General features: G+C 49.0%; 1 protein-coding gene across 7 annotated transcripts in view; it reads left to right on the top strand.

The window, feature by feature from the left end:
• Nucleotides 1–23,466, top strand: part of SECISBP2 (SECIS binding protein 2) — a 303,042-nt gene that overhangs the window by 161,662 nt on the left and 117,914 nt on the right. The window lies entirely within an intron of this gene.

Raw genomic sequence — 23,466 nt, forward strand, 5'->3', positions numbered from 1 at the left:
GAAAGTAATAATAATATTTAACCAAATAACAAATAACAAATAAATAATATTTAACCAAATAATAAATAATAATAAATAAATAATAAATAAATAAATAAATATCAAATAATAAATAAATAATATTTAACCAAATAACAAATAAAATTCTGGGCACTATTCCATCTACTTCATCGTGCCCAAGAAAGAGGGAACATTCCGGCCCATACTGGACCTCAAGACAGTCAATCGCTACCTGAAGGTACCCTGCTTCCGCATGGAAACCCTGCGTTCTGACATAAAGGCGGTACAACCGGGAGAATTCCTGACCTCCCTGGATCTGTCAGAAGCCTCTCTCCACATACCGATCCATCACATCCATCAGTGTTTCCTACGCTTCGCGATATTTGGCCATCACTACCAGTTCCAGGCCCTACCGTTCGGGCTAGCTACAGCTCCCTGAATGTTCACCAAGATCATGGTGGTAGTAGCGGCGACACTGAGAAAAGAAGGAATCCTCGTGCACCCATACCTGGACGATTGGCTAAGCAGAGTGAAATTGCCAGAGGAAAGCCATCAAGCAACCACCAGAGTCAAGGAACTACTGCAGAGCCTCTGGTGGGTCGTCAACACACCCAAGAGCCACCTGCAGCCCTCCCATTCCCTAGAGTACCTGGGAGTCTGGTTCAACACCAAATGGAACAAAGTCACCCTTCCCCCCCTATAAGGAGAAGGAGATTGATGGAACAACTACGAGCATTGTTGAACTCCACTCTCCCCACGGCTTCGGACTATCTCCAAGTCTTCGGACTCATGGCATCAAACATAGAAGTCGTCACGTGGGCAAGGGCCTACATGTGGCCCCTACAACATTCCCTACTGTCACGGTGGAACCCGATGTCTCAAAACTACCCCGCCCCCCTCCGGCTACCAGAGAAGGTTCGGAACCAACTACAATGGTGGCTGCAAGAAGACCATCTGAGCGAGGGAACAAGCCTATCCCCACCGGAATGGACCTTGCTCACCACGGATGCGGGGATGGGGAGCCCACTGCCAGGAGCTAACGGCTCAAGGGCAATAGGACAAAGAAGAGTTGGCATGGAACATAAACCGACTGGAAGCCCGAGCAGTCAGAATAGCCTGCTTACGGTTCAGTCACAGACTCCAGGGCAAATCAGTCAGAGTCATGTCAGACAATGCCACGACAGTGGCCTACATCAACCGCCAGGGGGGAACCAGAAGCCAGCAGGTGTCTGTGGAAATAGAGCCCCTAATGACGTGGGCAGAATCAAACCTACGAGGGATATCAGCCGCCCACATTGTGGGAAAAGACAACGTCACTGCAGACTACCTCAGCAGGAGAGAGACTGGATCTAGGGGAATGGACACTGTCTACAGCAGCCTTTCAGTGGATAGTAAACCACTGGGGAACCCCAGCCATGGATCTTCTGGCAACCGGGTCCAACACCCAGGTTCCCAAGTTCTTCAGCTGAAGACGGGAACCGCTGTCCCAGGGAATCGACGCCCTCGTCTAGACCTGGCCACAGGAGGACCTACAGTACGCCCTTCCCTCCATGGCCACTACTGGGCGGAATCCATCCGCAAGATAGAACACCACAGAGGGGCTGGTACTTTTATTGGCCCCGGACTGGCCAAGAAGATCGTGGTACTTGGACATGCGAAGACTTCTGGCGGGAAACCCTCTACGCCTACCTCCACACAGGGATCTACTCCAGCAAGGACCAATCCTCCACGAAGACCCAACGAGATTTCTCGCTTACGGGCTGACCATTGAGAGGTCTTGCCAGAAAAAGAGTGGATGCTCAGGACCAGTGATAGACACACTGCTCCGAGTGTGCAAGTTCTCCACCTCCTTAACATATGTACGAGTATGGAGAATATTCGAAGCCTAGTGTGAGGATCGCGACATCCTTCCACGGACAGTCAAAATCCCCATGATCCTGGAATTTCTGCAGGACAGCGTGAACAAAGGGTTGTCCCTCAACTCCATCAAGGTGCAACTGGCCGCCCTGGCCAGCTTTAGACCCAGGGTGGACAGCACCAGCCTAGCGGCCCACCCAGACGTTTCCCGCTTCTTAAAAAGGGTCAAGCACATTCGGCCACCTGTAAAGTGGCCGATAACCCTATGGAATATCAATCTAGTGTTAGAAGCGGGAGCTTTGTTCAGACCAACTTGCGGTCTGTCCCTACGGCTCCTGATCTTGAAGATGGGGGTTCCTTGTGGCAATCTGCTCAGCCCGTCGAATCTCCGAACTTCAAGCACTATCATGCCGGGAGCTGTTCCTTAGATTCACACCGGGATCCATACAGCTGTGCACTGTACCCTCCTTCCTGCCAAAGGTGCTTTCTCACTTCCATCTAAACCAAACCATCTTGCTGCCATCTCCAGACGAGCATAAGGACTCGGAAGATTCACGCCTTCTTCACCACCTGAATGTGGCAGACTCCTAGTCAGATACCTGGAAAGATCAGAACCTGTACGAAAGATGGACCATCTGTTCATTCTTCACAGCGGGAAGAAGCAAGGGGAAGCGGCCTCGCGGGCAACCAAAGCCTGCTGGATCAAAGAAGTAATCAAGGCGGCCTACATAGAGGCAGGCAAGCCTCCACCTCTACAAGTCAAGGCCCATTCCACAAGGGCCAAGGCAGTGTTCTGGCCAGAAACCAAGGTGCTGTCACCCGCAGAGATCTGTCGGGCGGCAGCGTGGTCCTCCATCCACACCTTCTCGAGATTCTATCGCCTGGATGTTCTTGCCAAGGAGGACACAGCATTCGCAAGAGCAGTACTAAATGGGCCACGGGCAGCCTCCCACCCAGATCGGGAATAGCTTTTGTACATTCCATTGGTCCTGAGTCCATCTGTTACAAGCTAGGAAATGTAGAAATTACTTACCTGATAATTTCATTTTCCTTAGTGTAGACAGATGGACTCAGCACCCCGCCCATAGCTGCCTCGCAATCAAGAATCCTCGGGGGAACCCATATTACCAGGTGTCTGCGCTTCTCGGTTGAGTGCCCTGGTGGTCTCCAGCTAGAAACTACGTCAACCAATCTGAGTAAACAAGTACCAAGTTAATCAAGGTACCCAAGTTAATCAAGGTAATCAAGTTAATCAAAATTATCCAAAACATAGAAACATGGAAATGACGGCAGAAGAAGACCAAACGGCCCATCCAGTCTGCCCAGCAAGTTTTGCACTTTTTTTTTTTTTTTTTTTAAATACTTATCTGTTACTCTTGGCTCTTAGTAACCTTTTGGTTCTATTTCCCTTCCACCCCCACCGTTAATGTAGAGAGCAGTGTTCGAACTGCATCTAAGTTTGAGGAGAAAACTGGAGAGCAAAGCCTATTGCACGGGTATATGTAGCGCTGACATCAGATTGAAATCTGACTCAGTCTCCAACTGCTATCAGGAGCACATTATACCCATTGGTCCTGAGTCCATCTGTCTACATTAAGGAAAAAAATTATCAGGTAAGTAATCTCACCATTAACGTCCACCTAGCATGTTTTGGATGCAGCTTGAAAGGTTACCTGCTAAATCTTTTATACTCTGCAAAAACAAGTGGTCTAAGAACACAGGCACCATTTCATTATTAAGGGTGATAGATGAGATAAGATATAATGTGTGAATCATGACTTTGAAAACAGCAAGGCACATGGCAGAAAGTTTTTGTACTTTTAATTTGGTGCCTTTAATTTTTGGTTTATTCAGTATGTTTCAAAAGATATTTTGTAATCCACATTTTTAGTGGTTATTTTTGTTCCTTTCAAAACAAATCTTTCTAGGCTTGGTTTATTCGGGATAAAGTAGCAACTTTTTATTTCTTTCTATCCAATATGTGGATAGGAATGTAGTAATAAGACTCACTTTTACCACATATTAATATATACTTAATAATGCCATCATAATAGACACTACTGGTACTAGTACCTTCATTGTCTTATGCATAATCATCTGGCAAAGTTTATTTTTTCAAAAAATTATTTTTTTATAAATTGCATCCAAAAACTTATCTGTGCTCAGTGTTCAGAAGATACATGTCCCATCCTGACAGTCCGCATTTCGAAACTAAAGTTTCTGCAACAAGGGGTAATGTGAACCGGTATGATGTATTCAGTTACAATGTGAACCGGTATGATGTATGCTTACTAATGCCGGTATATAAATGTTTCAAATAAATAAATAATCTGGTTTCGATACTCTACTTTTTTCAGTTTTGAAAAGAACAGGAAAAGTATTAGTTAAGAATGTCCATCAGTTACAAAGTCAACTTTTAAAGTCTCTATTCACACATTGTATGACAACGTTCACGTGAAATGGTGCCAATTTTACCGGAAGTTGCAATTGCATGATTGACATATAAATAGAAAACTTCCTTAGACATCCAGAACAGTGATGTAAATCCAACCTTACATGATGATTGGAAAACCAAACTATTGTAAATTAAATTATAGAGTACCATTCAATCTCAAAATTGTTCATGTAAATTCAGTTTTTGTTTCCGATCATCCTCTCTAGGAGAAACACTGATTTGTTCTATAATGCCCCAATGCAGTGGCCCTTAGCCCTGAACATCTAGGGTTGTGGGCCAGTTTCCTCTGCCCTTGCCACAATGTTAGGAATGTAATGTCATTGTTGCTGATTTTCACACTGCATTACCCTTCTGTGATGATGAGTAAGATGCGTACATGTTAGCCTCTGTTTCAAGTGGAATTGTCTCCATTGCCTTTAAAATAAAAGGCAGATGGTCCAGGACAATCCAAGAAAGCGCAATTAAAAAACCCCACTTTCCTCTTTATCCAGTCAGACTAGTCCAGACCAGTGGATTATGCATGACAGCAAGCAGATGGAGGCAAATCAGGCTCTCTGATGTCACACCTTATATGCATCTGTGCTGCCACCAGACTGTCAGTAGTCTCTGTCTCCAGTAGATGGTAGGCAAGCATCCTGTGCTGTATGCTGGTTAGGCCAGTGAACAGAAACATTTTTGGAGGGCAGCTCCTGAGGTGACTGAGTTTTCCCTCCCTCTATTGAGCATAGCCCTGAATCGAAGGAGTTTGGCAGTGCTGTTGGCAGCTCCTGAATTGACAACTTAAGGTTCCCTCTCTTAGTGGAGCATCACCAGTGACCAGAGTGCTACTTGGTGGTACTTCTTCCCCCATCCCCACTTCTCTCCTGAGGTGAAAGCTTAAGACTCAGTGGAGTTCTGCTGGGTCCAGAGGTCTACCAGCAGTCTTTGGTACTTCTCCTTTCCCCCTTCCTCCCTGAGGTGAAAGCTTTAGGCTCCCTTTCTCAATGGAGCACAGCTCCCCATCCCCCCCAATTCTCCTCTGTTTCTTAACCATCTAGTAAAATAGAAAGCATTAGGACAGGAGAGGCATGGCTGCTTGTTGCATCTTAATAAAGTTGTTTAAAAAAAAAAAAAAGACACGTGAGCAGCGAGAATTCTGAGGCCCGGACTGAAAGCAGGACTGCAACCAGCTACAAGGTAAGTCAGGGCGGTTTGGAATAAGCTAGGGTGAGTCTTTTTTTTTTTCTGGACGGCAGTGACAGCGGCATTTATGGGGTCATTGGAGAGAGTACAGCTGTGGTGGCATTGTGTGAAAGCAGGATTCAATCTGTGTATTCTTTAGTGGCTCAGAACTAGCAAGTTCCTTGTTTGTAGATGGGTCCAGCTCGGCTGAGGATTCTTTGCTCCACTAGTACCCGCAGAGGATGAGTGCTCCCTGGCAGGGAAGGCAGCTTTCTCACAGGACAAGCAGGATGGTAGTCCTCACATTTGGGTGACATCATCAGGATGGAGCCCAATCATGGAAAACTTCTGTCAAAGTTTCCAGAACTTTGACTGGCCCCTACTGGGCATGCCCAGCATGGCACTAACCCTGCAGCCAGCAGGGGTCCCCCTTCAGTCTTCTTTTTTCCGCCCAGCAGTAGCCTCGTGGTTTAGGAGCTCTGAAGAGATTCCTGACAGGAATTTTCCTCACGGAGTTAATTAAATTTAGATTGCCCCACAGGGGTCCCTCCTCTAACTTTTCTCAGGCCGCTGTACTCTGGTAAGTTTTTCGCTGGTTTTCGTCGAGTTTGGCTGTCGACTGTACCATGGCTCGATTTTTCTATGGCCATGGCGTCGGGGTTTCGTCGGTGCCAGGACTGTAATCGCACCATGTCTATCACAGACCCTCATGGAGTCTGTGTAATGTGTTTAGGCCGTGAGCATGATGTCCTGACTTGCATCAAATGTGCCCTCATGCCACCAAAAGGTCGCAAAGCCAGAATGGAGAAGATGGGACTCCTTTTCCGTGCTCACACCCTGATGCCGTCCATCACATCAACGTCATCGGAACCGGCACCGTCGAAGTCGCACCAGCATCGACAACCGTCCAGTGACCGCCCGCCATCGACGTCTTCACGGCCATAGACTCCCGTTTCTCCCCCTCAAGATCGAGGGGATCGTAGGGAGAAACATCGCCATCGGCATCGTAAGTCTCGGACCGTCGAGGGAGTGAAATCATCGACCGAGCCACCATCCGAGCCACCATCGAAGAAGCCCCGTCCAGGAACGGCACAAACCACCCGATCAGGGTTTGGGAGTCGCGATTCCGCCTGTAAAGGGTGGTCCCTCCGACTGTGCCTCAGCCTTCCTCTTCCGTCACGGAGCCGGGGCTGCTTGCCCCAGGTCTCCGGGAAGAACTGGACGACTGGTCCAGGAGGCCATCGACAAGGCGATGCAACGACTCCAGGTTCCTCCGGCACCGACACCGGCACCGAGAGTGGAACCGGTCACCGACCCGATTCCAGCAGCGCTGGCACCGCTGCTATCCCGGATGGAGGCGCTCATGACCGTCCTTCCACCGGTAATTCCCGGGTCTTCAATGGCTCCGGTGCGCTCCCCGATGACAGCTTCATCGGGAGGAGAAACACCGTTCTGCATTCCTCCTTCGGGGGTATTGCCTCAGCCATCGATGCCATGTCGTCCCTCGCCACCGATTCATTCATCAGGGCGATATGCACATCGGCGCCATCGATGCCTTCGATGCTGGCACCGATGCCCTCCAGGGCGTCCACGGTGCCCCCGGTGATTCCTTCGATTTTCTCGGACCCTCAGCCGGGCCCTTCGTGTATCCAACCCCCTTCTCGTCCTACAGGTCAGCCTGCTGATCCTTATGACACCTGGGGTGATGATACTTCCACAGACACCGATGACTTACCCTCACCTCCCTCTCCTACTGAAAGTAGAAAGCATTCTCCTCCAGAGGACCTGTCTTTCATTAATTTTGTGAAGGAAATGTTGGAATTGGTCCCTTTTTAGCTTCAGACAGAGCAGGATGATAGGTACCAGATGATGGAGCTTCTCCAGTTCCTGGATGCCCCTAAAGTGATCACTTCTATTCCCATTCATCAAGTTCTTCTTGACCTCCTCAAAAAGAACTGGGAAAACCCTGGATCCATTGCCCCAGTACACAGAAAGGCTGACACTACCTATCTAGTACAGTCAGCCCCTGGCTTTCAAAAATCTCAGCTCGACCACCACTCAGTTGTGGTAGAATCGGCTCAAAAGAAAGCAAAAAGGATGCAGCCTGACTCCTCTACCCCTCCTGTTAAGGAACACAAGTTCCTAGACAATATTGGTCGACGAGTGTTCCAAGGGGCCATGCTCATCTCCAGAATTTCTTCTTACCAGCTGTACATGACCCAATACAACAGGGTCATTTTCAAGCAAATACAGGACTTCTCTGAATCCCTGCCTGACCAATACCAAGAACATCTTCAAATCCTTGTCAACAAGGGGTTTGAGGCAGGAAAGCATAAGATAAGAACAGCTTACGATATCTTCGACACCTCCACTAGAGTGTCTGCAACTGCCATTTCGGCAAGACGCTGGGCCTGGCTCAAGTCTTCTGACCTTCGCCCAGAAGTACAAGACAGGCTCTCTGACCTGCCCTGTATAGGAGATAATCTGTTCAGTGAGCAGAGTCAGCAAATAGTGGCTGAATTAAAGGACCATCATGAGACCCTCAAACAGCTCTCATCGATACCTTCTGACTTCCCCTCTAGACAGCCCTTAAAGAAGTACTCTAAGAAGTCATTCTTCCGCCCAAGGAAGTACTATCCTCCACCACCAAGGTCCCGAATTACAAGGCCTTATCAAAAACCTCAGCCTCGCCAGCCCCGGAAGCAAAAGCCACAAGCAGCTCCCCAGCCGGGGCCTGCTTCAGGTTTTGACTTTCCCTTGGAGAGCAGCAGCCTGATTCCTCTGCCAAGCATACCAGTGGGAGGTCGATTGTGCCACTTTCACGGCATGTGGCAATCAATCACAACCGACCAGTGGGTGCTAGCAATCATTGCTCAGGGTTACCACCTAAACTTTCTTGCTCTTCCACCGGACTCACCACCTCTACAAGCGTGGACAGTAACCGACTACTCTGTCCTTCTGGAGCAGGAGGTTTCCCTTCTCCTCCAGTTAACAGCAATAGAACCCATCCCACTTTCGCAACAAGGCCTAGGGTTCTATTCCCGGTACTTTTTGATCCCCAAAAAATCCGGGGGCCTTCATCCAATTCTGGACCTACGTGTCCAGAATTGGATGACCTACGTGTACCTCCAGCGGGAAAAGTTCAAATGGTAACCTTGGGCTCGCCTCTACCTCTTCTACAAAGAGGAGACTGGCTCTGCTCTCTGGACCTCCAGGACGCATACACCCACATTGCAATATCTCCAGCTCATCGCAAGTACCTCAGGTTTTTAGTAGGCCCAAAGCACTATCAATACCGAGTGCTTCCATTCGGCCTAGCATCGGCACCACAAGTCTTTACCAAATGTCTCGTAGTTGTCGCAGCTTTTCTCAGGAAAGAAGGTGTTCACGTCTACCCCCTAGCTAGACTGGTTAATCAGGGCCCCAACCCAGCAAGCCGCTCGATCGTCCCTGGATTTGACCCTACACACTCTAATTTCTCTAGGATTTCTCGTCAGTTACGAGAAATCCTATTTAGTCCCATCTCAAACCTTGTTGTTCATTGGGGCAGACTTGGACACCTTGCAGGCAAAAGCCTTTCTACCTCAACGAGTGCGAACCCTCTTGTCCCTCGCTCACCAGTTGCAGTCTCAGTATACAGCAACAGCTCGGCAATTCCTTGTCCTTCTCGGACACATGGCGTTCTCAGTCCATGTCACACCAATGGCCCGCCTGGCCATGAGGCTCATGCATTGGACTCTGAGGTCACAATGGATTCAAGCTACTCAGCCTCTGTCGGCCATTGTCCACATTACCGACACACTTCGTCTGTCTCTCGCCTGGTGGAAAGATCAGAACAATCTCTTCCAGGGACTGCCCTTTCAACTACCAGATCCTCAACTCATTTTCACCATCGATGCTTCCAACCTCGGGTGGGGAGCCCATGTGAATGATCTACAGACACAAGGATCTTGGTCTCCAGAGGAAGCCAAACACCAGATAAATTTCCTGGAGCTTCGAGCAATGCGATATGCTCTCAGAACTTTTCAGGATTGCCTATCAAATCACGTCATCCTGATTCAGACAGACAACCAGGTGGCCATGTGGTACATCAACAAGCAGGGAGGCACAGGCTCCTTCCTTCTGTGTCAGGAAGCTGCGCAGATTTGGGTGGAAGCGCTCTCCCACTCGATGTACCTCACGGCCACCTATTTGCCGGGAGTGCACAATGTCTTGGCAGACAAACTGAGTCGTGTCTTCCCAACCGCACGAGTGGTCTCTCAACCCTCGGTAGCGACCTTCCTCTTCCAGCAATGGGGTTATCCCCAAATAGACCTCTTTGCGTGCCCTCAGAACCACAAAGTGGACAATTACTGCTCCCTCATTCGGAGCGAGCGCTCTCAGCCCAGAGATGCATTCTCCCTCTCGTGGGCAACCGGTCTGCTTTATGCATTCCCTCCACTTCCTCTTCTCTCGAAGACTCTCGTGAAACTCCGTCAGGACAAGGGAACCATGATCCTGATAGCACCTCACTGGCCACTCCAAGTGTGGTTTCCCATACTCCAGGATCTCTCCATCCGCAGGCACATTCCCTTGGGAACGGACCCGCATCTGATCACTCAGAACGACGGATGTCTACGTCATCCCAATCTTCAGGCCTTGTCCCTGACGGCATGGATGTTGAAAGGTTAATCCTTCAACCACTTAACCTTTCAGATTCAGTTTCTCGTGTCCTGATTGCTTCACGGAAGCCTTCCACAAGAATGTCTTATTCCTATAAATGGAAAGGTATACATCATGGTGTTCTTCGCCATCCCTTGATCCCTTTTCCTGTCCAATCCCAAGGTTTTTGGACTATCTCTGGCATTTATCGGAATCAGGTCTAAAGACCTCTTCTATCAGAATGTATGTCAGTGCGGTAGCCGCCTTCCATAAAGGCGTCGGGGATGTCCCTATATCGGAACAACCCCTCGTAACACGTTGCTGAAAGGCTTTCTCCATATCAAGCCACCTTTACGTCCTCCGGCCCCTTCTTGGGACCTTAATCTGGTTCTCGGGCAGCTCATGAAACCACCATTCGAACCTCTTCACTCCTGTGACCTAAAATATCTCACATGGAAAGTGATTTTCCTTTTGGCTATCACTTCAGCTCGCAGGGTTAGTGAGTTACAGGCCCTAGTTACCTATCCGCCTTACACTAAACTCCTGCAGGACCGGGCGGTACTCCGCACTCACCCTAAGTTTTTGCCTAAGGTAGTTTCGGAGTTTCACATTAATCAATCCATCATACTACCTATCTTCTTTCCCAGGCCCCACTCCAACCCAGGGGAACAGGCTCTGCATACCCTTGACTGTAAACGGGCTCTAGCGTTCTACCTAGACCGTACAGTTGCCCACAGGAAGAGCACTCAGTTATTCGTCTCTTTCCATCCCAACAAATTAGGGCAACCTGTGGGTAAGCAGACTCTCTCCTCCTGGTTGGCGGACTGCATATCTTTTTGCTATCAGCAAGCAGGCATTCCTTTTCAAGACCGTGTTAAAGCACACTCTGTGAGGGCCATGGCGACTTCAGTAGCACACCTATGATCGGTGCCGCTTCCTGACATTTGCAGGGCTGCCACCTGGAGTTCTCTCCACACTTTCGCAGCCCACTATTGCTTGGACAAAGCCGGAAGACAAGATTCAATCTTCGGCCAATCTGTCCTGCGTAACCTATTTCCAACGTGACGTACCAACACCCTTCCGCCTGCCCGGTGGGGTTCAGGATGCCCTCTACCAAATTCCACCCAGTTGTTGTGTCTGTTGCACGCCATTGGGTACATTTGGTGCATGTTCGGACATCCTCAGCTCGGTACTCACCCATATGTGAGGACTACCATCCTGCTTGTCCTGTGAGAAAGTAAGTGTTGCTTACCTGTAACAGGTGTTCTCACAGGACAGCAGGATGTTAGTCCTCACGAAACCCGCCCGCCACCCCGTGGTGTTGGGTTCATAACGTTTTGTTGTTTTATTTTTTTGGCACTGCCTGTAGCTATCAAATAAGACTGAAGGGGGCTGCAGGGTTAGTGCCATGCTGGGCATGCCCAGTGGGGGCCAGTCAAAGTTCTGGAAACTTTGACAAGTTTTCCGTGATTGGGCTCCATCCTGATGATGTCACCCATATATGAGGACTAACATCCTGCTGTCCTGTGAGAACACCTGTTACAGGTAAGCAACACTTGCTATATTTGGTCTGGGGGGGGGGGGAAGCAGATAATATAACAGAATTTCTTTTCTTCCCATGGGACAGGGAAGGGTCCCTTTGGCTTCATGGCAGTGGCCCTTAGCCCTGAACATCTAGGGTTGTGAGTCAATTTCCTCTGCCCATGCCACAAAAAACAAAATCCCACAGAAAAGCCTGTAGACGAGTTCCATAGAATGGCTACATGCAAGCAGGTATGGCAGCCGCCCAATATGTAAATTCAGCCACAAGGAAGGTCACAGTTCTGTGAAGCCCTGTGCTGTTTTAAGTCAGCGGACAGATGCTAATCAAACTTTCCCTGTACGTTCCGGATCAGTCCAGACTCCTGGGTTTTGCCTCCGCACCAGCAGATGGAGACTCGGGTGGGTGGTCAATACATCCAAGAATCACCTCAATCCCTCTCAGTCACTGGAGTTTTTGGGAGCCTCTCTCGAGACGGGCTGTGCTCGGCCTGCGTCCCGGGAGGCGAGGGTCCTTCGGCCCTCGCTTCGGTGGGGTCGTTGTGAGGTGGCAGACTTTCGCAGGTCGGGGAGTGCCCGGCAGCCCATCCCTAAACAATTGCAGAAAGTCGGGGGAAAGTCTGCCATTTTACCGCCGACTCCTCTCGCGAAAATCGCAGGAAAAGTCGGCCATCTTGGTGCCGACTCCGCTACAGCAGCTGATCGCGGTGGGCTCCAGGATTCCCACCTTCCCTCTCCCCCCAGCGGCCGGCTTTGTGGCTTGTTTCCTCCAACGGGGGCGGTGGGGGGAGGGCAGTGGGGGGGACACAGACCACGGACTCTGAAGTGTCCGATGCTTCTTTTTCCTCCAGTTATATTTGGCCATGCATATAGGGCCTTTAAGGCCCGCAAGGCCCACAAACGACACTCTGCCCAGTCGGGGGGCCCTGAGGGGCCATTCCCTGCGGACCAGCCTCATCCTCGGTTGGAGAGTGCGGAGGGGGTGGTCCAAATCCAAACGGTCATTGCGGGCTATACAGACTAGAGGAAGACACAGACTCCCACCTCCGAATCGTCGGATCAGGGGATTCAGGAGGAGCCCCTCCCCGCCTCCGAGGGGGTCTGAGGGAGCGGCAAGACAGAGCCAGGTCTCAGAAGGAGATGACCCGAGGGTGATCCGGCTTTTCAGAAGGGATGAGCTGGCTCCGCTGATTCCCGCCATTCTGGAGGAGCTGGGGATCGCCACAGCACCTGAGGAGTCTCGACTGGGCTCAATGGATCCGGTGGTTGTTGTGGTCTGAGTGGCCCTCCTACAACATTCCCTTTTCACTTCTCGGCGACGGACCTTCTCTTCCGGGAATGGGATACCTCGGACTTGGGCCTGAAGGTCACGAAGGCTATGGATAAGCTTTATCCTTTGCCAGAGGGGCGCTCTGGAGGTCCTGCGGGTGCCGAAGGTGGATGCCACAGTCTCGGCGGTCACAAAGAGGACGACCATCCTGGTTCACCGGAGCCACGGCATTAAAGGATCTTCAGGATCGCAAGTTGGAGATTCAGCTGAAGAAGATTTTTTGAGGTCTCTGCTCTGGGGGGCCCGAGCGGCAATTTGTAGTAACTTTGCATTACGGGCTGGTCTTCTTGGGGCAGCAACTGCTCGCCAACGAAGGGCTGTCTGAGGAGAAGCCAGACAAGCGGGTCGCCTAGAAGCGGCCCGTGGCTATAGTGCGGATGTGCTGTATACCTCCTTAGAACTTTGGCTCGCTCCATTGTTCAGCCGTCTCGGCCAGACGGCTGTTGTGGTTGCGGAAAACTGGTCTGCGGACTGAGCCTCAAGTCTCGCCTGGGGTCCTTACCATTTAAGGGCAAGTTTTCTGTTCGGTAAGGAATTGAAGACATGTTCCAGTTGTTGGGTGAAAACAAAGGGTACCGACTCCTGGAGGACAGGTCGCATCCCAAGGGGTCCTTCTCTTCCAGATCCAGGTTTCGAGGAAACCGTAATTCTCGTACCCCTCACTCTAGTAACCCTTCATCCTCCTTTCGTTCCGGAGGGATAGGCAGCAGTCCCAGTCCTTTCAAGGAAGACGATTTGGTAGACCTGCTTCCACATTTTCGACGCCCGGGGGTAAATCGGCACAATGATGTCCCGCCGGTCCATCCCTCCGTTCCAAAGGTAGGTGGCAGACTGTCTCTCTTTTACGAGGTATGGACCACAATCACGACGGAATCAGTGGGTACCTCTCTGTGATAAACACGGGCTACGCCTTAGATTTTGCTCGGCTCCCCAATCCGAGATTTTTTCCATCCCCGTGCTGTCACGCAGAGAAGCGTCAAGAGGTTCAGCAGACTTTGCTCCGGTTGTTGAACCTGGGGGCGATTGTTCCAGTTCCCAACTGGAGCAATGAAGAGGACATTATTCCATATACTTCGTCGTTCCAAAGAAAGAAGGAGCCTTCCGGTCCATCTTACATCTAAAGGACATCAAACAGATGTCTTCGGATACCACGCTTTCACATGGAGACCCTGAGGTCCGTGATTGCTTCGGTAAGGCCGGTAGAGTTCCTGGCTTCACTGGATCTCACGGAGGTGTTACCTGCACATCGGAATCAGGAAAGACCATCAGAGGTATCTCCAGGTTCTATGCCTTGGGGAAGCATTACCAGTTTCAAGCATTACCATTCAGTCTCGCAACGGCCCCCAGAACCTTCACCAAGATCATGGAGGTGGTGGCAGCAGCACAGTTGCGCAGGAGGGGCTGTTAGTCCATCCTTATCTGAACGACTGGTTGATTCGAGCAAAGTCCGAGGCGCTTTGTTGTTCAGCGATTCAGCGGGTTCTACAGCTATTGCACTCCCTCGGGTGGGTGGTCCAATACATCCAAGAATCCACCTCAATCCCTCTCAGTCACTGGAGTTTTTGGGAGCTTTATTCGATACTCGACAAGGCAAGGTTTTTCTTTCCGTCGCGCGCACTCACAAATTACAACACCAGGTCCGGACCTTACTGCAGAACCAGACACCAACGGTTTGGGACTACCTTCAGTTGATAGGCTCCATGGCATCTACATTGGAATTGGTACCGTGGGCCCTTTGCGCACATGTGACCCTTACAGTCGGTGTTGCTTTCCCGCTGGAGGTCCGGTGTCCGAACAATTCCATCTCCCGTACCACTAACGGACACGGCACGTGCCAGCCTGGGATGGTGGTTGTGTTCAGACAATCTCCTCCGGGGGTATCGCTCATGGCACCGGAATGGACGGTGGTCACACGGATACGAGCCTCCAATTGGGGAGCGTGGTGTCTGCGGAAGTCAGTACCAGGGGCTCTGGTCCGCGCTCGACCAGCGAGACTCGATCAATCGCTTGGAGACCAGGGCGGTACGACTGGCACTCCGGGCCTTCCTTTCAGGGAAGAAGTTGGTCAGGGTCTTGTCCGACAATGCGATAACAGTAGCCTACATCAACCGTCAGGGGGGGACTTGTAATCGCCGGTGGGCGTTAGAAGCTCGTCTGTTGATGCAGTGGGTGGAGCGGCACCTTCTCAGTATCGCCGCGTCTCACAGAGCAGGGGTAGACAACATTCATGCAGGACTTCCTGAGTCTGCATCAACTCGGACCCCGGAGAGTGGGAGCTGGTGGACAGGGCGTTCCAGTTAATCTGCGACAGATGGGGACAGCCGGCCATGGATCTGATGGCGACCTTTCAGAATGCAAAGGCTCCACGCTCTTTGCCCGGCGCAGGGAACCGGGGGCAGAGGGGTGGATGCCTTGGTGCTTCCCTGGCAGACGTCGATCCCTCTCTGTTTTTCCCCCCTGGCCTCTGATCGGCAAGGTCCTTCGCCGAATAGAGCGTCACCCTGGTCATTCTGGTGGCTCCCGAGTGGCCCACGGCGTCCGTGGTTTGCAGACCTTCTAAATCTAGCATTAGGGGAGCCACTGCATCTGCCGATGTTACCGAATCTACTTCATCAGGGACCTGTTTGTTTCGATCAGGTAGATCGCTTTTGTCTAGCGGCATGGCGTTTGAGAGGTGCCGTTTAAGAGGTAAAGGCTATTGTAATGCAGTGGTCTCCACTCTTCTGAGGTCTCGCAAGACCTCCACTTCCTTATCTTATGTGCGAATTTGGAAGGTTTTAGAGTCTTGCTGTATTACTCGAGCAATTTGGGCTACTCGGGCGTCCGTTTCCAACGTTTTAGCCTTCCTTCAAGGGGCTGTCCTGTAGTTCGTTGCTGGTGCAAGTGGCTGCCCTCTGTTAACTTGGTTCGGTGGAAGGGGGGACGCTGGCGTCACACCCAGATGTTGCCCATTTTCTTAAGGAGGCAAAGTATCTACATCCACCGTTGCTTGTTCCTTGTCCCTCCTGGAACCTAAATGTGGTGCTAAAGGCCTTGTGTGGGCCACCATTTGAACCACTGAAGAGGGCGACCCTGAAGGATCTTACGTTGAAGGTAGTATTTTTGGTGGCAATCGCTTCAGCTAGACGAGTCTCTGAACTTCAGGAATTGTCTTGTAGGGAACCTTTCTTGAGGATCTCTGAGTCTGGGGTTAGTCTCCGGACGGTTCCCTCAGTTCTACCGAAAGTAGTTTCGACTTTTCATTTGAACCAGTCGGTGGAGCTTCCAGCGTTTTCACAACTTGACGGGTCGGATCCCCTTTCCAAGGATTTGAAGAAACTGGATGTGCGTAGGGTCCTTCTACGCTATTTGGAAATGACTAATGGTTTCCGGGTTTCCGATCATCTATTCATCCTCTGGAAGGGGCCTAGAAAGGGTGATATGGCATCCAAGACCACCATCGCGCGGTGGTTGAAGGAGGCCGTTAATTCTGCATACCTTTTAGCTGGTCGGCCCTTGCCTTTAGGACTAAAGGCACACTCGACACGTTCCCAGGCGGCTTCCTGGGCGGAGTGTCACCAGATCTCCACAAGAGATCTGCAGAGCAGCGACTTGGAAATCGTTGCATACCTTTGCACGGCATTATCGGCTGGATGTCCAGGACTCCAGGGAGGGCAATTTCGGAGCAAGCGTGTTGAGAGCGGGCCTCTCCGGTCCCATCCCAAGTAGTTTTGAGCTCTAGTACATCCCAGGAGTCTGGACTGATCCGGTACGTACAGGGAAAAGAAAATTAGGTCTTACCTTCGATAATTTTCGTTCCTGTAGTACCAAGGATCAGTCCAGAGTCCCACCTGCTTCTGCATTAAATCGGAGAGTCCGCTGTTTCTATTTCTGTTCTAATTCGTTTGGGGTGTGAAGATTTCTATTCCTGGTTTCGGGTCAGGTTCCTTGTTGGGGATAGTGACCCAAGGGTTTCCCGGTTAATCTTTATGTATATAGTTAGTTGTCAGCTGGGAGTTATTTTGCTTTGACATTGTGTAATACTGGCAGGCTGTGGGTGGCACCCTGGTATTTATGACAGAGCCTGACAAGTTTTGCTCTGTCTCCATCTGCTGGTGCGGAGGCAAAACCCAGGAGTCTGGACTGATCCTTGGTACTACAGGAACGAAAATTATCGAAGGTAAGACCTAATTTTCTTTTATGGGAATGGATCCGATTGTCTTGGAATCCCTTCCCTTGGCTTGGGCTACTTAATTTAAGTTCATTCAGTAGGTCCTTCACTGGGACAGATGACTGTCCAGAGGTCCACTCCAGAGTTTACCTCTCCACTGGGTTCAGATGGGAGTAAGGTCTTAAAGTCAATAGTTGGACATAGCTGAGGAATCTTCTCAGGGTTTGAAGGCCTCATAGAGGAGGTCAAGGACCTGCAGAATTTGGGACTGGATGAGGTCTTGATGAATTGAAGAGCCTTTGTGTCGCCACTGTCACCTCCTCTAGCCTTGAACACCAGGGGCCACAAAGTTTGAGCCCCACTTTTCCGCACACATAACAGTAATGTCCACTGAATTCAAAGATGGTAGAAGGTTACCATTTGCCAGTAAGAACTTGCTTCTATATAAACAGAAGTGGAAGACCCCTCTTCCATAGTCAGTCTCTCTTCTCTAGGAAGAGCATCCCTTCTTGGATACGTAAGCACTGCGGAATGTATTGACTGTGGAGGAAAATTAGTCAGTTTCCTCCTCTTTGCAGTAACCTATGATGGTCAGTCAGGTCTTTTCCCCTGCTAAAGACGGTTTAATGAATCTCTCTGCAAGTGCATGGGTATAGGGCAGTGGTTCTCAACCTTTTTTCTGTCAGGACACACCTGAGAGTTGATACTCGCATGCGTGACACACTGAACACATGACCATCATGGGACTAAATATAAACACATACTCTGCATCCACAGGAATCTCCCACTTCCTAACAATAAGTGCAGAGCAGAACTAAGGCCTTTCCCTAAAGAACTCACCATACAAAAAATATATTCTGATTCTGGTGTCATCTCAATAACAGCATCACAAACTCCCTCTGCTACCAGGTGCATTGTAAAATAATACAAAAACTCTGTACATGTTTACACCTGCCATACTGAAGCAGCACTAACTCCAAGAAATAAAACAGCAATAGCCCTACCCATGAAAAGGCAGCAGTTCACCAACAGTGCAATAACATATTGAGAAAATACAACAAATAGACTGATACAAATCCCTACTTGCTAGTAAAGTACCTCATCTCAGCGACACACATACATAATACAGAGAGACCTACCTTCACCTAATATAGAATAAAATACCACAAATTAGAAATGTGGAAATAAAAACTGGAATGGAAACACCAAGACCTTTCTGCATGCAGTGCAAAACTGGAGAACTAGAAAAAGGAATATTTCCTCCTACAGTAAGAAAAAATGCATATTCTCAAACCTGACATATTATGGCTCTTGTACCCGTCATTCCCCTCCTTGCCCCCATCATCCCTCTCTTCTCCCAACTACTAAATCGTCCATTCACATGCTCATATCCCTGCCCAACAATTCCGACACACCCACCCCTGCATACTCTTCCCTGTGTCATTTCTTTCCCCTGCTAAACTCCCTGTCATTCCCTCACCCCTTCCTGACCACCTGTTTTCTACCCCTTTCTGCTCAGCATCCCCTGCCTTCCCTACTCACGCAGCCCAGCAGGCCTACCTCAATCTCTCTCTCCACTTCCATCTCCGTATCCAGCATCCCCAGCCCCTCCTTTCTCCACTTCTCCCTACCCAGCAGACTGACTCCCTATCTTCTAAAGCCTTTTTGCCCAGCATATTTCCCCTCCTCCTGCCTCCCAGCCAGCATAAAACCCTTCAGTCCAATCCAGAGACTCCCCCCCCTCCCCCCCCCCCCATTTACCAGCAGTAGATGAGGGCAAGAACCATTGAGGAGAGAAAGAAGCTGAGGAAGCAGCAGTGGAAGTCGGCAGTGGATCTATAGAGCATGCACCTCTCTTCCTCAAGCTCCTTTCATGGCCAGACTCCATGGTGAAGAGAGCATAAGCAGTCTCACTGCCAAGCCAGGCAGAGGAAGATAAAGTTGGTGTCCTGCCAGGTCCATATGAACAGGAGTTGGTGATATCTCGCTCTGATCTGGGTGAAAGAAAAGGGAATAACCTCCCATTGGTCCAGTAAAGGAAAAGGAAGCAAAAGCAGCTTCCTGTCATACCCAATAAAGGAGAAATTAGCCAACTCCTGTCCAGATTGATGAAGAAAGAGCAGCCTTCTGGTGGATCTGGAACACACATTCTGTGACTTCGCGACACACTAGTGTGTCCAGACACACCTGTTGAGAAGCACTGTGTAGGGGATTGCTTGTTATGCAAGCTGCACTCCTTGGGGAGACAGAAAAAAAAGTGCTATGTCCTTAGCTGAATTTTCTAGTGTACTCAGTCACTAAGAGTGTGACCATTCCTGTAAGGGGAGGCACTGTCGAAGAATGTGACAGAGGGGAAGTTTGAGGTGGCCGACTGGTTATGGTTCTGCAAATAGTGGCATATAGCTGGGTTGTAGCCAGATCTTCCGAGTGTTGGTCTCATTGTTTTTCAGCAGACATTTCAGGTTCTTTGTTGAAAGCAGGGACAGCATATAGGGCTGGCATTTTCTTTAATTTTGTCCATAGGAGAATGTTATTGGTATTGGTTCTAAGTCTAACTTGACAGCACTTTCTTTTAAAAAAGATCTTGAAGGAATGGGCAGGATCTGAGGTGATTCCGAGGCCATGGCAGGACAGGCCTCTCTGCGCTTCTGGAGCCTTTGAGGTTAGCAACATTCCCAAGGCCCTTTTTGACTATTTTGATTGTTTAGACAGCTTTCCACAAGGAGGGCTTCATGGTTCATTCTTACCTTCAATCGCTGGTTAAGAGCAGTGTCACTCTGGAAAAGTATCCTGGTCTCCCATAGAGTAGATCAATTTTTCGAAGGAATTAGACTAGAAGGTCAATTTCTCCAAGAGCCGTCTTCACTCGACCTGGTCCCTAGAGCTCAATTCCATACAAAGATAGGACCATTCAGAAGTTGGGTGACCGGGTGTTTGGTTTGGCTACGAATCCGATGGTGTGGTCCTACTTTCAGACTCGGATCCATGGCGGCAGCATTGGACCTAGTTTCATGGGCATCCTCTTTGAAGGACCAGGTGTTCCATGCATCTGACGCTGCCTGAGTTGGCAAGAATATGATTGTAGTGGTAGGTAGGCTGCAAACATTTAGAGTGGGGAGTAGATTTGGTAACCTCTGTTTTTTGTAACCTCAGTCTGGATCATAATGATGTTGGATGTCAATCGGGCAGGCTAAAGGGCACACAGTCAGGAGCTGGAACCCAGAGGAAGTGAGTTGGTCCATCAACCAATTAGTCTAGGGTGATTTGGCTGGCTGCCTGCCTTGGAATTTATGCCTCTGATAGTGGGACAGGCAGTCAAAAGGTGATGCCTGACAATGTCATAGTGATAGCATACATAAGTCATCAAGGAGGAACCTGAAGTCCTTGTGTATTGGAGTTAGACCTGCTTCTTCATTGGGCAGATCTGAAAGTGAAGGTTTTATCGGCATTTCCCCATAGCAGGCATGAGCAGTGTACAGGTCATTTTCTGCTGTCATTATGCAGTGAACCCAGTGAAATAGTACCTCTCTAAAAGAATCTTTGATGTAATTGTCACCAGATTGGACCTGCTAGAGCTGGATCTGATGGCGATCAACAAAAATACAAAGGTGCACAAGTTTGTCAGCCAAAAGAGGGGCTTTCATCTGTGTTTGATGCCCTAGTATAGGGCTTGCTGACGAAAATACTTCTGTGTTTGTTCCTTCTTGGCCTTTGATAGGCAGGCTACTTTGGAGTATTGCTTGTCATCCAGGTCTAGTAGTACTATTACTTCGGATTTGCCATGTCAGCTGTGGCATACGAATCTTGGACGTCTCCTTTGAGACAACTTCTAAGGCTTCTGTCTCACAAGGATTTGCTGTCCCATGGACCCATGTTTCACAAGGATCTGAGTTGAATTTGTTGTTTTATGGTTTGGCCTTTGGGAGGGCACGTTTAGTGAAGACAGTTATTCTTAGGCTGATGTGGCCATTTTCCCGAAGGCTAGGATATTTTCCATTTCTTTAGCTTAGGTCTGAATATTGAGTGTTTAGGGCTTACTACACTGAGAGTCAGTGTGTTCCTTGGATCTTTTGGTTCTATGGATTTGGAATTTTTGACAGAAAGGCCTATTGCTCCGAAAGGATGGGGTCCAAATTCATACAGTCCCCTCTTCCTTCTATATGTTTTCTTAGAATCCTATCTCAATCAGTTGATTCCTTACCTTTGTTTGGTAAACAGACTGATTGAGAGGACTTGGCCTTTCTCGTCCTTTGGATATGCTGAGACATCTTTTCCGATTTTTTCAAGATCCTGGGCATATTTCAAAAGTCGCATCATTTACTAGTCCTGTATAGTGAAGTTTGGAAAAGAAAGCAGATTATAGGGATATGGTGGCACAATGGATTAAGGAATCATTTACAGCTGTTTCTGTGGACTCCAGTGCTACATTGCCATAGCAAGTACAAAGGTCACAGGCGATTTCATGGGCAGAGTTGTAAAGGTTTCTGCTTTGGAGATATGTAAAGCAGCAATTTGTCGAAGCACTTTGCATACTTTTTCTAAACTTTACCACCTGAATGTCAGGGCTAAAGAGGAGACCTCTTTTCCCTCTGTATTTTTGTGAGGGGCTTGGGCAGCACCTTGACCTGTAAGGGAATAGCTTGTGTATATCCCAGTGGTCTGGACTGGTCTGATTGGATGAAGAGGAAGGTGAAATTACTTCTTGCCTGATAATTTAATTTCCTTGAATACAATCAGATCAGTCCAGGACCCTCCCTATGCTGCTAGTATCTTCTGTATCTTCATTCAGTCTTCATTGCGGAAGAGCAAATAAACAGGAAGATTATTGAATGTTTATACTTTGCTGCAGTTGAGTAATTTCTTAATTGCTGTTGAAAACTCTTCTCATGTTTCTGCTTCCTTATTTTTCTGAAAGTCCACTTGTTAAAAATCAAAAAAAAGATACTAGTAATATGATTAACTTGTTGATTGTATTTTATGTTGTCTGTGCCTCCCCCCTCCCCCCCCCCAAGGGAGAGAGAGAAAGAGCATACTACCATTTAAGTGAACTGCAGCAGAGAAAAAAAGAGGACAATGCTGCTATGTAACATGAGCCACAAAATCCTGAATTACAGAACTATGACTGGAAAAGTCATACATTGGAGAATTCTGAATGAGAAAGGGATTTGTGAGAAAAATATACTGAAAAACAGTTCTAGGAAGCAAACAGATTCTCACCCTGACTAACAAGGGGAGTCAGACCATTGGCGACCCAGTTCTTAGACAACAGAAACAAAAAAAAACCATGCAGGATGGAAGGGTATGCACATAATACTCTTTCTATGGTTCTGCCTGGGTCTTGACCTTTAGGCTGAGAGAAGATGACCTATCCAGGCTGGGTAATAGCGAATGACTGGCCATGAGCTTAGCAAAGTTAAAATCACTGAAAGGTGAGACTGCAGAGGCCTGAATCACTGAATGCTAAACAAGCCAGAAAAAAACCCTCTTACCAAGGGAGGTGACCCTGGGTCCCCTTTGAGCAGAGGGACCCCAGCGGCAGATTGAGCAGTTCCCCTAGGAGGGTGTGGATGCCAGCGGCAGGTCCAGAGGTGCAGTTGGGTTCCCCAGGAGGGTGTGCACCCCAGTGACAGACTGGGAGGCAGAGTCAGGTCCCCCAGGAGGGCTTGGTCCCCAGTGTTGACACAGACCTTTCAGTGGAGCGGAAACGGCACCGAGGAGATGTCAGCGGTTTAGATACAACGGATCCCCCAGGCCAACACAGCCCACCAGCCAAATTGCATCTTTTTGCATATGTGAGACTTGGGGAAAAACAAAGGGGGAGGATGATAACACTTGATTAGATTAAGCGGGAACTCAAAAGGTCCCATCTATTCTATAAAGTGGTATACTGTGGGAGCCAACAATCTCAAATTGCCAAATATTAAATGTTCTTACTACCTTGTAAAAATGTATATAGTTGTGTGGCCTGAAACTATTAACCACAAGTAGATAAGTATGTTGTTTGACATCCTATTAACGATGTACATAGTCACATAGAAATGTATATACTTATATTCTTCTAAACCTGTATATATTTGTATATACTGCCAGCCTTTTTCACAGTCCCATTTGTTTTCCTGGGGTGAAGGGAGGGAAATCCTGCCCACTAACACCACCTTCCCCAGGTTGAAGGCACCAGACGCCAAGAACGTGAGGACCGACAAAGCCTGCCCTAGGGGGGGCTCCCTAGGGCAGGTCTGTAAATAGCATGTTAAAGAATTACTGGCAGGCTGGTAGCAGCCCAGATGCGTATAAGGAGTTACAGCGAGCCTGTAGATATAGGTCTGCATCTAC

The sequence above is a fragment of the Rhinatrema bivittatum genome, chromosome 1 (genome assembly GCF_901001135.1).
Source record: "Rhinatrema bivittatum chromosome 1, aRhiBiv1.1, whole genome shotgun sequence".
Taxonomy (NCBI): domain Eukaryota; kingdom Metazoa; phylum Chordata; class Amphibia; order Gymnophiona; family Rhinatrematidae; genus Rhinatrema; species Rhinatrema bivittatum.